Source organism: Balaenoptera physalus, assembly GCF_965194825.1.
Source record: "Balaenoptera physalus genome assembly, chromosome: 12".
Lineage (NCBI taxonomy): Eukaryota > Metazoa > Chordata > Mammalia > Artiodactyla > Balaenopteridae > Balaenoptera > Balaenoptera physalus.
This window is the reverse complement of record NC_138897.1, coordinates 78,820,802-78,835,718: the sequence shown is the minus strand read 5'-3', so window position 1 is coordinate 78,835,718 and position 14,917 is coordinate 78,820,802. Positions and strand designations below refer to the sequence as shown.

General features: G+C 55.6%; 1 protein-coding gene across 4 annotated transcripts in view; it reads left to right on the top strand.

Annotated features, from left to right (window-relative positions):
• The first annotated feature begins 550 nt into the window (after window positions 1-550).
• TRPV4 (transient receptor potential cation channel subfamily V member 4) overlaps window positions 551-14,917 on the top strand; it is a 37,148-nt gene continuing 22,781 nt past the window's right edge. Inside the window, exon 1 of one of the 4 annotated variants that reach the window (XM_082417431.1) lies at window positions 551-772. The gene's annotated coding sequence lies outside the window, so the exon portion shown is untranslated. Of the gene's footprint in view, window positions 773-944; window positions 1,036-14,788; window positions 14,844-14,917 lie in introns of those variants that run through there. The other 3 variants (XM_082417433.1, XM_082417432.1, XM_082417430.1) reach the window with 3 other exon arrangements.

Below are 14,917 nucleotides of genomic sequence, written 5' to 3'. Positions count from 1 at the left end.
ATGGTGTAGTAGAATAGTAGAACTATTTCTACTTGCAAGCTTAGGAGGAAGGACGTACCCCACTGTCTTCCCAGCGGGAGAGTTAGCTCAGTTTAGTAAAAACAATAACGATAAAAAGGGCTAAGAATGCTCCTTGAGCTCTGCACGGACCTGGTGCTCCCCCCATCTTCACTGTGATGTGAGGTGGGGACATATCTACACCGTGCTCTACAGAGGGGACACTGAAGCACAGAGAAGGGACCAGCTGTTCAGTTAGTGAGTCACAGAGCTAGGGCTTGGGCTCAGGGAGTCTGGCTCGAGGCTTCCAACCAGTCCCAGCAGAAGTGAGCTGCCCGTCCCATGGAGGTATTCAAGTGTCTAGGGTAGAAGGTGTGTCTGGGTGGTGGGGCTTACCTTCACCACCTGTTAAAAAAAAAGCACTCGTTGATCTCCTACTCAGTGCCAGGCTCCATGCTAGGCGCTGGGTAGAGGTGAAGTTAAGAGGAGCTCACATTGATTTAGTCCTGGACCTGCACTGTCTGTAACACAGGTGTCTCCCCTGCTGGACGTGGAGCTACCTGAGGGCCGGGACCTACCGCAGACCTGTCTCTGAATTGTCTGCTGAATGAATGAACGAGCGAAAGCGGGGAGGAATCAGCGAGATGCCCATTAACAGATGAGGAAGGAGTCCCAGGCTGGCGAGGTCAGCAGCCCATGATCTCAGGATTCCAGCCAGAGCCCCCTCCACGGAGCGCCTGCCCCTCTACCAGGGATCATGACGCCCACTTTCCAGGTGAGAAGACTGAGGGCCCGCCTCTGCGCCCCGCAGGGGAGCCGATCCCGGGTGCGGGGTAGGCTCGGTGCCACCGCTGCAGGGCGGGCGGGGTGGGCGGGGTGCACTCCGCGGGCGGCGCGCGAGGTGGAACCTGAGCCCGGGGAGGAGGGACGCGGCGGCGGCGGCGGCGGCGGCGGCCGGCGGGCGGGCGGGAGCTGGGCCGGCTGCCGGGATTCAGGAAGCGCCGCGCTCCCGGCCGCCGGCGCCGAGCCCTCTCGGAGGTGAGTGGGGCCTGGAACTTCGGGGCGGGGACCCTGGCAGGGACGGCCCAGCCGAGGACCTCGCGCGCCCCCGGGTACATCTTGGAAGCTGCGGAGTGGTGGCCTGGAGCGCGGGAGGCGCGGGACCCGCGGGGGGCCCTTGGGCTGGGCACCACCTCTCTGGGCTTCGGTTTTGTTACCTGCGAAGAGGGCGCCAACGTGGGCTCCGGGGATGCAGGCCCAGGTCCCCCAATATGCAGGCCCAGGTCCCCCAATATCCAAGCCCAGGAAGCAAACACAGAAGGCCCTGCAGCCCACCCCGGAGTCACCTCCTTTTTGGAGGGCTTGGAAGAGGGAGTTGGGGTCCTGAGGTTTGCCCCCCACCTCTGGGAGGGAATTGGGAGCCTGGAACTTCCAAAGGCCACTTCTTAGTTACTGAGTCCCAGAGAGATGGCTCTTTCCCCACAAGAGGCAGGAAAATCTTTAACCTCCCCTCCAGCTCTGCCCTGGAGACTCCTGGGAGGTCTCTGAGGACAGGGAGAGACCTCCCACCCTCCCCGCATGGGTGGCCGTTCCAACCACAGGCACCCCTGCCTGGCCCAGCCCCAGCGGGTTTCTCCATCTGTCTTCCCCATTTTGCAGATGAGGAAACTGAGGCTCAGGTCGGGGATGTAGCCAAGTGGAATTTAAACCCAGGGCTGTCCGGCTCCAACGTCCTCCCTGCCTGGTGCCCAGGGGGTGTCTTGGAAGTTACCCAGGAGGGGGTGGGCTTATGGCTGCTGAGTGTCTACAACAAGGGCTTCTGCTGGGAGGGGGGGTAGGGGCGTGATGTCGTGTGTGAGCTTTGACCTGGGACGCTAAGACCCACGGGAGGGTTTAAGCTTTGCCACTTTATCTCTGGGGCGGGGACAGCGGGGTGAAGAGGTGGCCTCTCCTGAGAGGTCAGGTACGAGGGTTGGCCAAGGTCATCTGTGAGGTTAAAAGTGGGGCTTGTGTGGGCCCGAACCCTCACTCTGCCACCCCACTACTGTGTGACCCTGGGCTGCTCCCTCAGCTGCCTGAGGGACAGAGAGCTCATCTGGAAAATGGGGGTTGGCTGAGGGTGACCCCCGGGGCTGGGGTGAGGACAGCGGACGTGTGAGGGGGTCCCACGCCGTGCCTGGAGCCCCAGCTGTTACTATGCTCGTGCTGTTGTTGCCCCAACGGCTTCTTAATGGAAGGGGGTGAGAAAGGTGATTGGCCATTTCCGCATTTCTCTACATCATACTGTTTGAAAAATGGTGGGAACCAGAAAGACTAGGGGCCCCTTTTCCCACCTTCATTGATCAATTGGAGCGGGGAGGGGCTCCCAAGACAAATGGCAAATGGCGGTCATGGGCCAGTCAGGTTCACGTTTGTGAAAGCAGGGTGGGGTCATTCCGAAGTGGAGTTTTCCGAGGTTTAGGGAACGGGCACCTGAGGAAAAAGCGTGCAAGAGAGCCCCAGTGAAGATGCCTGGGATTCCCCAAGCTAAATCCAGACCAGATGCCTTATATCCGGGCCGGGCCTGTGGACACCCCTCCCACCTCATCAGGTGTGAGCTGAGCCTCAGCCATTTCCTTTGTCCATCAAACCCTCTGGGAAAGCCATCCTGTGCCAGCCCTGGGCTGGGCACTGAGGCACCTCAGACCCAGCCTAGCCCCAGTCCGAGGGGCGTGAACCGAGCGGTCCAAGAGAGCCGCTGAGATGGGAGGAAGGGCTGCCCCTCTCCCACGGCTGCCTCCCTGACCCTGGGGTTGCCCCTCGTGCCAGCTGTGGCTTCCAGCAGGAGCACCCACACCAGACCTGAGGGCGCCCAGCAAGGGAGCACTGTGCTGGATGCCGGGAAGGGTGTGCTGCCCGTGCATGGGGCCCAGGAGAGCGCGCTGGGGGTGGCACTGTGGTGATCCAGTACCCGGGACGGCTTGATCAAGGTGGCACTTGAGCCTCACCTGGAGGAATAAATGCAGATGTTGGGCAAAAAGGTTTTTAGGTGAAGACCTGACTTCTACCTGTCACCAGGTGGTAAAACTAGGGTTTGGAGAGCTGAGACATTGTCCCCTTTGTCTGGAGTGTGTGACATGAACAGGAAGGACAGGGGATCAGACAGGCAGGGGATGGGTCAGACCTAGAAACCCTACAAGTCCAGGCTGGGAGGGACTTGCCGGATGTGTGGTCTGGAAAGGTCCGCAGAGTGGGGGCCAGGCGGGGAGGCCGGTCCCCAGGCAGGGGAAGTCCTCCAGGCCGGAGGTGTGAGGCCCCAGGTAGGGACTGACAGGGGCGGCTGGAAGGTGTAGGAGGGAGAGAACCACGCAAGCCTTGGCCTCGCTGCACCTGGCACGTGGTGCTCAGTAAATCACTGTTGCACGGTTGAGTGACTGAAAACATCGTTTTGAGAGGGCCGGAGTCCTTTGAGGTCCTTCGTGTGTTCCCAGGAGGGAGGGGGCCATGTGGAGCAGGCGGCTGTACCCCTCCCAGGCCCCCGGCCTGCTGTCTGCCTCAGTTTCTCCCATTTGACTCCGGGAAAGACACTCCAGGCCCCTCCCCAATTCATGGGGACCCAGGGACTAGCTCCTCTTCTTGTCACACACACGATCTGGGGAGCCAAGGGAACATTTCATGCCAGCAAGCCCTCTGGAATGTTCTGCGTCACCAAGTTGGGGCGGAATTCACCTGTTAAAGATTAATTCAGATCTCTTGAGATGCTTGTGGTCCTGGGCCCCGCAGCTGCTGCTCTGAACTCTGGGTGCAAGATTCTTTCTGGCTTTAGCCAGGCGTGGGCTGCATTAGTGGTCATTACGATGGTTGCGAACATTTATTGAGCACGTACTGTGTACCAGGCACTGAGCCCAACACTCAGTACATTTGGATGCAAAGCTAGGATTGTACCCATTTTTGAGAGGGAGGAACTGAGGTCAAGGTGGTGAAGTTGCTTGCCCATCTGGGAAGGGCCGGAGCTGGGATCTGAACTCCATTTATCTGATTCTAAAATTCATGCCCTTAACTTCCAAAGTGGCCTGTCCCCATTTGTCTGGATCTGGGGTCATGGGAAGATAGTCTGCAGTTTAGAGATAAGAACCTGAATTGTTCAGACAGGCCTGGGTTTAAATCCGAGGCCTGCTGCCTTCTCACCAGGGGAGCTCGGGCAAGTCACCTCATCTTTCTGAGCCTCAGTTTCCTCATCTGTCAAATGAGGCTGTCAACCCCCTCTTTGCAAGGACAGTCCAAGGCACACCGATGGGGCTCTGAGCATTATCTTCTTCCTCATCCTGTCCCCCGACCTGTGCCAGCGTGCATTTTCCTCCAGCTCATCTCTCTGAGAACCCCTCTGTGCCAGGAAAGCAGGTGGAAGGTAGCAGGGGCAGAGCTAGACTTGCATTTGGACAAGGGGTGCTGCCTTTTCAGCTACAAAATATTTACGGGCATTGACTGAGCTCCAGGACCGTCAGAGTTTCCTGATTTCCTAATGTAATGCTTAAAAACAGGGCCAGAGCCTGGCCAGCTGGTTCAGATCCCAGCTCTCAGTAAATTCCCTTACTCCTTGGGCCTCAGTTTCCTCATCTGTAAAATAGGATAATGTTAGTGCCTGCTTCGTGGGGTGGTTGTGGACAGTCTCCAGAGCAACACGGACTGTTCAATGTGTAACCAGTGTCTATTGCCTGACAGTCACCTTGATGGTGTCACGGCATCACCCCCACTGGCAGTGGGCAGGGCAGGAATACTGAGTCCCATTTTACAGCTGAGGAAACTGAGGCTCAGAGAGAGAAGTAATTTGCCTAGGGATTCCCCGCTGGCTTATGGAAGAGCTGGACCTGAAAGCCAGATCCCAGTGACTCTGGACGACTTGGGTCCCTGAAAACTCAGTGGGTGGCTCAGCTTCCTTCCTGGAAGGCCACTGGACTCTCCCCTCTTGGAGTCTGACCCACCTCTGTTCACATCCCAGCTCGGCCACTTGCTGCGGTGTTCCTGGGGCTGCCACCCGGGGTTTGCTGGAGGTCAGAGCTCTGCCAGTTGGGGAGATTTGGGTTATTCTGGCTGCCACTCCTGCCCCGGCCTCGACTCCCCCTGCCTTGGGTGCCCTTGGGTCCCGCTGAGCTGTCACCCTGGCCGAGCAGGAATGAGGAAGGGAGGCCAGGCCCTCACTTTCACTGTGACTCTGACTTCCTTCCCACCTCTGAGCCCCTTCCTGGTCATCGGCTTCCCCTTTCTGCTCCGAGCCCTGCGCACTGCAGGCTGTGTGACCTCAAGCAGGTCACCCCACGTCTCTGAGCATGTTTCCTCAATTGTGAGGGATGGTCACAGACAGCACACCAGGGGCATAGGAGGCCCTCACAGGTCTGCTCCAGGTGAGGTCAGAGGGTGGGAAAGCCTACGGAAGGAGGTGGTGGCGTGGCGGGGCAGACAGGAGGGCCATTGACCAAATGGGAATACGCTTATTTTTCTTGGGTGGTGAGTAACGGCCGCCCCTCCTGCCCCCGCCCTTGCCTGCCGCCACACAAAGGGCTCCTCAGTCTCACTGGACGCCTGTTTTTCCCTGAGGGTGGAGTGGCCTGGCTTCCACCCGGCTGACCTGGAGGGCTGACCACCTTCTGGGACAGCTCGTCAAGGGTATATATGGGGGGGCTACTTCCAACGTGTGTCCCCGATGGGCTCCACAGGCTCAGGGGGGACCCCGGTGGGCAAGGGGCCAACTGACCTCAGACAGGGACCGGTTTGCCCGGTTCACTCCTGTCCCTGTGTCCCTTGGCAGAGAGGAGGGGCTGAGGAATACCTGTGGACAGAGTGAATGGTAAAGGAAGGAAGGAAGGAGTGATTGAACAGATGAATCAGCAAGGCGGGGGCATCAGGAGAACCTGCCTGCTCAGATTCAGACTCGGGTTTGGGCGAGTGTCCTGGCCTCTCTGAGCCTCAGTTTCCTCATCTGCAAAATGGACTCATGATAGCTGCCGCCCTCATGGGGGGACATTGAACCTCATAGGTCAGAGAACCCAGCATGCAGTAGGTGCTCAATAAATTATGTTAAAGGATGGGAGGGAGAAAGTTAGCTAGCTGGGTAGAGGTTCAGCTGTGGAGATCTGTCTGCCCTGTGGAGAATGACTTAGCTGTTTGTGATTCCTTTCACTTATATCCATGTGTTCATTCATTCGTTTGTTCATTCATTCAGCAAGTATATCTTGGATAGATACTATGTGCCAGGCCCTGTCCTAGGCACTGGGGACTCAGTGGTGACTGGAACAGAAGAGGTCCCTGCCCTCCTGGAGCTTGTGTCCGCGTTCCCATCATTGGGGGCTGCACTTTATGAGGCTCTGACACCCACAATGACCATGCAACCCAGCAGTGGGTGCTGTGATTAGTTCGCTTTTAGAGATGAGGAAACTGAGGCTCAGAGAGCTGAAATAATCTGCCTGGGGTCACACAGCTACTAAGTGGCAAAGCCACAATGGAAACTCCAAGTCTTTTTGTGCCGGCTTGCCCCGTGACTTCCAAGGGGCGTGGCATTTAGAAGGATGACTCCAGGGAGAGGGCTTCATAGACCCTGAAGGATGAACTCAAATGGGCTTAAAAGCAGATGGTTGGAATCCTAGCCACATTCCCTTCCTGTTGAGTTGTGACCTCAGCTGGGTCTCTTGGCCTCGCCGAGCCTCAGTTTGCTCATCTGTGAAATGGGGATGAGAAGTAAACGCGAGAGTGCTCAACACATGATGGGTGCTGGATAAATGTCAGCCCCTCCCCTCCATTCTCCCCAGACATGGTTTATTCATCTGACAATGGAGACGATGATGTCTAACTTCTAGAGTTATTTTTTGGATTAAAAGAGATAGAAGATGCTGTGTGACATGTACCAACGGGAGGGTAGGCACTGCTAATGTGGGATTTCAGGCCTTACTCTCAGCCATAATTCCAAGCAGTTAGCCAGAGACACAGCCTACTGTTGGCATAGGCTGGTGGTGAGGCTGGCTGGGGCAGAGAGAGGATCTCAAACTGGTTTTCTGCTGCCTGGGGCTCCCTTCCCGGCTCCTGCCCGACCCATTCATTCCACGGGTGTCTGCTCTCTTCTCTGACTTGGTCACCTCGGGACTTTTATTATTATTATTATTATTATTATTTTAATTTTTAATTTTATTTATTTATTTATTTATGGCTGTGTTGGGTCTTCGTTTCTGTGCGAGGGCTTTCTCTAATTGCGGCAAGTGGGGGCCACTCTTCATCGCGGTGCGCGGGCCTCTCACTATCGCGGCCTCTCTTGTTGCGGAGCACAGGCTCCAGACGCGCAGGCTCAGTAATTGTGGCTCACGGGCCTATTTGCTCCGCGGCATGTGGGATCTTCCCAGACCAGGGCTCGAACCCGTGTCCCCTGCATTGGCAGGCAGATTCTCAACCACTGCGCCACCAGGGAAGCCCCACCTCGGGAATTTTGCACGTGGGTATGAGGTGGAGGGGTGTGTGTAGGTATGGGTGGGTGGGTATCCTGTCTCCTCTGGACCTCAGTCTCCCAGCTAGGAAGTGGGGCCATGATGGAAGAGAGATGGAAATGAGGAGGGGAGAAAACCCTTTCAGAAGGCCAGGTCTTCACGTAGAGTCACAAGTCCTGGGTCACGTCTCCCCAGCTGTAAATTGAGGGAATATTAACAATGAAAAGGCAGCTGCCTTTTGTTAACATTTACTATGTACCAGGCGCTGTCTTAAACTCTTGAATTATCAACTCAATCAATTATCTTCCATTATCATTCAATCCTCACAACAGCGTTTTGGTGTAAGAGCTATCATTTTATTTTTTAATTCAAAGCATGAATGTAGAGTCCAACCAATAACTATAAAGCAAATATGGGTTCACCCCTCCCAGGTGGCAGTAATTGTTTACCCCATTGTACAGATGGATGAGGAAACTGAGGCCCAGAGAGAGATGACTTGCTCCCGGTCGCCCTGCCAGGAAGTGGCAGGTGGGGAAGAGGACATAGGTTGGGTAGTTTCTGAGGCCACAGAATCCTCTCTGGGGGGGCTCTCTGTGGCTGTGACTGTCCTCCAGGAGAGGGGCTGGGCTAGGGAGAAGGGGCCTCCGTCTTCCTAGCTGGATCTGGGTAGCATCATGCTCTGAGCAGGGCTGAGTTAGAGGGTGGAATCCAGGGCTGTGCTCTGATGGAAGGGGGCGAGGCAAGGGAAGAAGGAGCCGGAGCCTCCTGGGACAGGGACTTCATGTCCTTGAGCCCCTGCTGTGCGCCAGCCCCTGTGCTGGACCCTTTATGAGCGTCTAACCTCACGACGTTCCCTTGTTGCACCGAGGAAACTGAAGCTTCGGGAGGGGAAGTGACTTGTCTGAGGTCACCAAGCTGGGAAGTGTTATTGAGATGTAATTCACATGCAACTCACCCTTTCAACCTGTACAATTTAGTGGCTTTGTAGAGCGTTCAGAGTTATGCAGACATCACCACTGTCTAGTTTCAGTGCCTTTTCATCACCCCCAAAATGAACCCCCTACCCATTAGCCGTCACTGTCCCCCCCACTCCCCCCAGCCCCTGGCAACCACTCATCTGCTTTCTGTTTCTATGGATGTGCCTATTCTGGACATTTCATGTAAATGGGATCCTATCACATGTGGCCTTCTGTGCTGTTCAGTGTGTGCTCTTAAACCATTCAGCCACACTGCCTCCTGGTGGCTCCCACCCTGGGGCCGGGGACCTTGGAAGCAAATGCGTGCCCGTGAGAGCTCAGAGGGGTATTTGTGTGCACTGTTGGAATCCCTCCGGCCAAGGACTTGCAGAATGACCAAGTAACTGCCGTGGTCACATTGGCCTTGCCCTCTGTGGGGCCCAGTGAGTCACCCCAGCCCTGCCCCGCCTGGGCACCCTCCTGGGTGGGGGGACCCGACAGGACACTGGGGCTCTGTCAGCCCTGGTCAGGCAGCCACTGTGCAGCAAACAGGAAGCGGGCTGGGCCGAGACCTGCTAGGTAAATACAGGCTGTCTGGGGAAGGTGCCCGGCATGGCGTGATGCCCCCTGTTGCTGCCACCCGCCAGGGCCCAGGGAGCCTCGGGCAGCCTGGCAGGCAGTGGGTTTTGCCTGGCCAAGGGGCTGAGCTCCCAGTGGCAGCTGCTCTGAGGTGGCTGCCAGAGTCCCAGGCTCTGGGCCCTGCCACTCCGCCCTCCCTGGCTATCATACCTTCCTTGGTCCTCGGTCTGTCTGTTCATCCATCTTCTAATAATGATGATGTAATGATAGTGATGATGCTGACAGCAGCCATCGTTTACTGGGTGTGTGCTCTCTGCTGGGTGCTATCTCATTTAACCCTCTCAACAATCCGGAGATAGGTGCTATGATCATCACCATTTACAGGTGAGGAAACAGAGGCACAGAAAGGCCAGTGACTTGCCCAGGGTCACACAACTGGTGAGTGGGCAGTTTGCCTCTGGGGCCCCTGGTCCCCACCACTCACCCTGAACCACTCTTCTTCCACCCCCATCTTCCACCCTTTTCTTCTCGAATCTCCTGGTCCTTGCAAAGTATCCACGGAAGACATAGGTCCTGGAGCCACGTGGATCCTAGACCTGCTTCTGCCTCTAAGGAGCTGGGCAACCCTGTAAGAGTGACTCCACCTCTCTGAGCCTCAGTTTCCTCACCTGGAAGGTGGGGGGTTGGACAGAGCGGGTGTTTTCTCTCAGCACCAGCAAACCTTGGGACCCATCCTCATCCTCCTCCCCATCTCCCCATCCGCCCACCCACTCACCCATCTTTTCTTCCTTCCTACCTTTCTTCTCTGACGCCTCAGGCAGCACCGTTCCTCAGTGCCCCCTGCTCTTTCCCAGCTCCGTACCCTTGACCTTGCTGTCTCCTCTGCTCTTGTATCCCATTCCATTTGTCAAGCCCTCCTCCTTGCAGCCTCTCCCTGTGCCTGTCAAGTTTAGTGCTGCTTCCTCCCGCCTTCCTCCTTCCAGAACTTCAGAGGACCTTGCCTTGCAGTGTAAGAATTTACTGATGCCTCGGCACGATGCTGAATGCTGGGGAGACAGCAGACACAAAATAGTCCCTCCTTCATGGAACTCAAAATTCTAGAGGAGAAGGGAGAAGATGAATAAAAGAATGATATAAGTAAAGGTCAAAGTCTAATCATGAGAAGCGCTATAAAGAGGGGCACAATTTGCTCTAAGAGTGAACACAAGGGAGCCAGTTTAGACTGGGGGCGGCCAGGGGGGCTTTTCAGAGGAAATGCTGGTTGAGATGACACTCAAAGAAAGGGTTAGTGGAGGAAGTGCATCCCAGGCAGAGGGGACAGCCCAGGCAAAGGCCTGGAGGGGGAAAGCCATCTGCCTTCCCGCCTAGACTGTGAATTCCCTGAGCTTCCACTCCTGTTTGCCCTGCAAGCAGGTGGCACTCAGCAGATGGAGTGCACTGATCCCAGCTCCCTGGAATTCCTCCCCCTGGGGTGGAGCAGCCCCTGCACGCCTAAACTTGCCCCCAGATTTAAGCAGCTTTCCTTGGTCACGGAATCAGGAGGATGGGATTTGACATTACGTGCCAGGGTTTCCATGAGATCAGGCAAAGCCACGGGGTAACGGTGAGGATGGGTCCCTTCTTCTACCCTCTGCGTGGGGACAGGGGGATGGAACAAGAGACTTCCACCCCACCCCTGCCGAATCTGGGATTCTCAGAAGGCACCTGCCATTCACGTAGTCTTGCGGTTTGCTGTTTACTGAGGGCTTACTCTGTGCCAGGTGCTTGACTCAATTCATATAATCCTCACGATGACCCAGTTAAGTTCCTCAAGGAAAGGTGAGGCAAGCGAGCCTCGGAGAGGCTAAGTAACTCTCTCAAGCTCATCCAGCTGATGAGCGGTGAGTCTGGGAGCCAGCCCCCTGATCTGTCTGACATCAAAATGCAAGTTCTTTCCATGCCCCCTTAGCTCCTACCAGGTGCCCCCTCCTTAGGGGGGAGGGATTGTGGGTTTGGCTGCTCTGACTGAGTCCGCAGGGCCATCAGAGCAGAATGCATGACCTTCAGCCACGTTTCTGGAGAGCCTGGAGTCTGACCCAGGCAGAGAGGACGGCTTGGGGACCCTGGCTCAGCACTGTATCTCCTCACCCCGCCCGGGACCCCTGCACCCCTGAACTCGGCCACTCCCGAGCCCTTCTGGTCTAACCAGCTCTTACCACCAGACATGCCTCAGCTTCTTGCTTTGTCTAGCTGTTTCTTCTGTTTTCCCACCAGGTCAGCCCCAGCAGGGCAGGAGTTCTTTGTCTTGCTCACGTCTGTGTCCCCAAGACCTGGCACACAATAGGTGCTCAATACACATTTGTTGAGTAAATTCCAGTCCTGCTCCTTGATGCTGAAAACAAAAACATTTGAAATCTGCTGCGTTAAATGAACACAGCGGTCACACAGTGTGTGGGGATGTCCACGCTCTGCGTAAATGTCCTTCGCTGAGCCCCAGACATGCTCCTGGTGCCAGCTGGGTGCCACCCGCTGCAGAGGCATTCCCAGGGGCTCACAGCAGGCACGCCCGCGTGTGCCTGATCACATGGGGAGAGACAGGAAGAAACCGACACGATATTTACACACAGAGGAGATGAAGGAGGACTCAGCCTCTCTCCTGCCCTGTACCCCTCCTTCCCTCTAAATCTGGCATGGGTTTGGAATGTGTAATAACAGCCTACAGGGCAAATTAGAACCGGGAGTGAACTCTATCCCCAACCACAGAGAACAGGGCAGTGTTTGGGGAGGGGATGATGGCCACAGAGCAGGCTGTGTGTGTATGTGTGTGTGTGTGTGCGCGCGCGCGCGCACGCACGTGCGTGTACACGTGAATATGTGTGTGGACGTGCACGGTGGTGTCTGTACACACTTGGGTTGTGTGGTGTGGAAGGAGTCCAAGGTTCGGAGTCCAGAGGCCTTCGTCAAGGCCATTCACTCTCTGTGTGGCAACTCAGAGTCAGTTTCCTCAGCTGTAAAATGGGAGCAGTAGCCCAGCTTTGCTCACCAGGCTCTGGCCGATTAACCAAGGGAGAGGCTGGGAGGGCTTGGTGAATGTTAGCCTGGGCCGTGAATGCCAGGCTGTAGTACTACCACCTGTGTGTGCCCGGCAGGTGCGGTGGCGAGGAGGACAGGTAAACTGGGACCGTATCATAATGACGATGATGATTAAAGTATTTGTCAAGTGCTTATTAGGTGCCCAAGAGACACCTGACTTGCCCATTACGGCAGCCCTATGGGATAGAAGCTGTTTTGCAACCCTCATTTTATAGGTAGGGAAACCAAGGCTCAGAGAGATTAGCATGAGCTGATAGTAATAACCCTTACCTCCCGGGGCTGTTGTGCACCTTGAACAAGATATTCTAAGGGTCTGGTGTGGCGCCTGGCTCCCAGGCCACGCCTTCAACTGAGGGGTTAGGGTAGCCCAGGCTCCGCAGCCAACTGCCAGGATTTGAATCCTGGTTCCGTTGCTAACCTGCTGGGTGGCCTCAGGCAAGTCACTTAACCTCTCTGAGCCTCAGTTTCCTTATCTGTGAAAGGGGAATTATAGCAGTACCTACCTCCAGAGCAGGATTTCTCAACCTCAGCACTACTGACTTTTTGGGCTGGGTCGTTCCTTGTGGTGGGGACTGTCCTGTGCATTGTAGGATGTCTGGCACTATCCCTGGCCTTGACCCACTAGATGCCAGTAGCCCTCTCTCCTCTGCGCAGTGTGACAACCAAACATGTCTTCAGACGTTGCCGAGTGTCCCTGGGGAGCAGAAGGGCCCCCGGCTGAGAACTGCTGGTCTAAGGTTGCAGTGAGGACCGGATGAGAGTGCGTGTATGAAGCACTTGGGCCCATCAGAGCCACATAATCACGATGATGATGGGAGTTTAGTTCAAAATTACTACTTCACCGTAATTAATATGCTCATATTGATCTCTGTGTGTCTTGTCAAGGCTACGAGCAGTGTGTGAGTGACTGAGGGGGGATTTGAACCTGGGGCTGGCTGACTGCAGACCCCCTGTTGTGGAGTTCCCAGAAACCCTGGATGCCATCTGAGTTGAGATTTCTTAGGGCAGGGGGTGCAGGCGTGGCGGGGGTTTGAGCGGCTGCCTCCTCTGGCCCCCCCTATGGCGGGGGCTGTCCTGCCCCCGTGGGGCCCTGGGACGGGGTGCAGTAGTAAGGAGGGTGTTGACAGCAGAAGCACGTGCCCAATGCCTCCTCTTCCCCTGACCCTGGGTCCCCACTGAGGTGAACAGGACTGTGCCGGGGGAAGTCTAATCTTCCCCCTCAATGCCTGCACCCCAGTGGACACTCTCCCTGCCTCCACATACCCCCATTCCTGCATCACTAAGCCCAGACTCGTGTGGCAGCCACTAGGGGTCTCCCTTTCCCACCTGGCAGGTGAATAGGAACTAATGTCTCCTGAAGTCGTACTAAGTGCTGGCATCAAGTGGGTGCTTCAAACTCCTGAGGGCACTGGCATTTCCCAAGAGCTTTAGGAGGAGGTGTGGTTACCCTGGTTTTACAGGTGGGGAAGCTGAGGCCCAGAGAGAGGAAGTGATTTGTCCAGGATCACACAGCTGCTAATTAACCAGGGCCAAGATGGGAACCGGGTATATCTGATTTCAACAACTGTGCTCCTAACCCTTACTTACTCCTTTGATTATAATCATTGAGAGCCCCCAGTTTAATCCCAGGGTTGACACTGGACGTGCCTGATCTCATTTACTTCTTCCTGCAAACGTATGAAAAAAGCTACTACTATTGTACCCATTTTACAAATGAGGAAACTGAGGCTCAGGTAGCTAAAGTCACTTTCTCAAGGTCATGCTGCACATAAATAGCACAGCTGGGGTTAGAACCCAGGCCTGGAAGACTCTAAAATCTAGGCTCTCCCTACCCTCTGGTGCCTAGAAGGGGGTCTGTCCCCGGCAGGAGCTCTGACCCTCTGTGTGCCCTGCTGCGCCTGCCTAGAGAGGCCTCTTGCAGTGCCCTAGCCTTCCCTCCTGGTAGCCACAAAACAAACAAGGTGGGAACCAATCTTTATTTGTTTTTCTGCTAATGTGTGGGGAGGGAGAGCTATAGAAAAGAGGGCTTTCCAGACATTTTCCTGCAGCCCAGGTGGGATGGTAGGAGTTCCAGGAAACTCGCCCTTGGTGTCCAGCCCTCCCAGTGGCGTGCTGCAGAGGGCAGGGGGCTGACAGCCAGCAGGGCCTTGCCCCTCCCTTGCCCTTCTCCTGGCTAAAAGTTGGGCCTGGGAGCCAGAGAGAGCTGGGTTCAAGTCCAACTCTTCTCCTTACAAGCTGTGTGACTTCCCCCTCTTAAAGCTGCATTTTCCTCATCTGACAAATGGGAACAAATAATACCTTTGTCATCAGGTCGTGTGTCCATGTGGCACCCTTCTAGGTGTCAGGGACACAGCAGTGAACGAGACAGATGCATTCCCTATCTTCTGGTGCTTACAGCTCAGGAATTAACTAATCTCATGAACAAATGGTCAGGGAGGGCTTCCCAGAGGAATGGACATGAGCTGGGATTGCAGGTGGGCAAGAGTTAACCAGGCAAAGAGGGGAGGGAAGGGGTCAGCGCTTGGCACTGGGGAGCAGCGTTTGAGCACTGTGGGAAGTTAACTAAATTCTCGGAACCTTGGTTTCCTGTTCTGTGAAATGGGGTCATAATGATGGTACTGGGAAATTGAGGGCTACTGACTCCCACAGTAGGTTCATGAGTATTTCTGAGCACCTAGTGTCCCTGAAGCATAGATTTGATGGTTATGTTTTAGTAGGTGCTTACAGTGTGGCAGGCACGGCACTGGCCACTGGAACACGTGCTCTCTGCTTCCGCATCCCCATTTCACAGGTGAGGAAACCGAGGCTGTGAACCATCCACTTCCGCATCACATGGTTGCTAAATGTGGAGCTTGGAACTTGAAC